This window comes from Phoxinus phoxinus, assembly GCF_949152265.1.
Source record: "Phoxinus phoxinus genome assembly, chromosome: 15".
Classification (NCBI taxonomy): Eukaryota; Metazoa; Chordata; class Actinopteri; order Cypriniformes; family Leuciscidae; genus Phoxinus; species Phoxinus phoxinus.
Window position 1 is genome coordinate 2,230,047 of NC_136890.1, and position 2,500 is coordinate 2,232,546.

General features: G+C 35.5%; 1 protein-coding gene across 3 annotated transcripts in view; it reads left to right on the forward strand.

Annotated features, from left to right (window-relative positions):
- Nucleotides 1–2,500, forward strand: part of tmcc1a (transmembrane and coiled-coil domain family 1a) — a 47,164-nt gene that overhangs the window by 33,560 nt on the left and 11,104 nt on the right. The gene's annotated exons all lie outside the window — the stretch shown is intronic.

Here is a 2,500-nt window from a genome sequence, read left to right on the forward strand (position 1 = left end):
GAGAGAGCAAAATATACAAAAATATTTCTGCCCTAAATGTCCAGCTCGTGGTCCAGTGTTTTATAATAATAACTGCTTATAATAACAGAAGCACAAAAATAGCCGAAATATCAACATGTTTTGAAACTAATGGAATATTAAAGGAATAATTCCCCGAAACTGAACGTTCAGTCATTGTTTGCTTCATGCAGTTCCTAAACTGAGTGCGCTTGTGTTTTCAGCAAGGTGACGTAGTCCTGGGTTAACTTGTTTCAAATCACATCATATCATAAATCATATTTGTGTTGAGCTTAACTGAACAGTTTCTTCATGGAAAAGAGCTTTGTGGAGTTTCTTCAGACTTTGTCCTTTTGGAATGGAAGTTTTTATTTTCTTCTGTTTTGAGCATTTATAGGAGCCCAGTTCTGCTACATCAGAAAATGTGTTTTTGTAGATCATAATGACATAAAATCTGAAATTATGGCATACTAATGTATGTCATAAATCTTGTCAAGGTCATTAAAAATGTGAAATTATGACATAATTTCATAATCCTTAACTTAGTGTCATGAATAATTGATTTAGTATGCCATGATTTTCTTAAGTCACAATTGACATAAGAGGATGACCCTAGAAGGTCATAATTTCAACTTCATCTCATGTTATCATTTTGACTTTTAATTTGAAAAAAATCTAAAGTTGACATTCACATAAAAAGTCTTGATGATTATGGTATAGACAAATCATAACTCCTAGTTTTAATCTCACAATTTCAACTTTTTAACCTTTTAGTATTTCATAATTGTTGCTTTTTTACGTCATGATTAAGATTATGTGGCAGAAATGGGCTTCCGTAGACAGACTGAGTGTTAAAGCGGTTTACAAGCGGACGCATTAGTCGGCAGTTTCAGTTTGTGGCGTCGGCTTGAAAACTTCTCTTTTCACAGCAGGAGCTCCGACACACTCGCTCACACACACACACACACACACACACACACACACACACACACACACACACACACACACACACACACACACTGTCTAACACACACACACACACACACACACACACTAACACACACACACTGTATTAGAGAGGTTATTACATCTATATGAGTGCAGATCAAGTCTCCACCACACACACACACACACACACACACTAAAAAACACACACTGTTTTAGAGAGGTTATTACGTCTATATGAGTGCAAATCAAGTCTCCACCACACACACACACACACACACACACACACACACACACACACTGTTTTAGAGAGGTTATTACGTCTATATGAGTGCAGATCAAGTCTCCACCACACACACACACACACACACACACACACACACACTAACAAACACACACTGTTTTAGAGAGGTTATTACGTCTATATGAGTGCAGATCAAGTCTCCACCACACACACACACACACACACACACACACACACACACACACTAAAAAACACACACTGTTTTAGAGAGGTTATTACGTCTATATGAGTGCAAATCAAGTCTCCACCACACACACACACACACACACACACACACACACACACACACACACACACTGTTTTAGAGAGGTTATTACATCTATATGAGTGCAGATAGAGTCTCCACCACACACACACACACACACACACACTAACAAACACACACTGTTTTAGAGAGGTTATTACGTCTATATGAGTGCAGATCAAGTCTCCAACACTCACACACACACACACACACACACACACACACTACAGGTCAATCTTCTACAGAAGTCTCTTCTGCTCACCAACGCTGCATTTATTTATTTTTAAAACATTAATATTGTTAAATATTATTCCAATGTAAATCATCAGTTTTCTATGTGAATATCTAGTAAAGTGTAATTTATTCCTGTGATCAAAGCTGAGTTTATCATCATTACTCCAGTCTTCAGTGTCACATGATCCTCCAGAAATCAGTGTAATATGATGATCTGATGCTCAAGACACATTTATGATTATTATCAGTGTTGAAAACTGTTATTTACATTTTTATTTCAGGATTCTTTGATGAATAGAAAGCTTTTGTAACATTAAACACTACCGTTCAAAAGTTTGGGTTCAGTAACAAGGATTAATTAAATGTATCAAAAGTGACAGTAAAGACATTAATAATGTTACAAAAGCTTCTATTTGAGAAAAATGTTGTTCTTTTGAACTTTCTGTTCATCAAAGAATCTTGAAATAAACATTTAAATAACAGTTTTCAACACTGATAATAATGAGAAATGTGTCTTGATCATCATATTACACTGATTTCTGGAGGATCATGTGACACTGAAGACTGGAGTAATGATGATAAACTCAGCTTTGATCACAGGAATAAATTACACTTTAAAATACTGTGTATTAAAATATATATATATATTTACATTTTCTCTAATCAAATAAATGCAGCCTTGGTGAGCAGAAGACTTCTTTTAAAAACATAAAAAAAACTTACCGATCCAACACTTGAGACTGTGTGTGTGTGTCCTCGAGTACAGTACATGACTG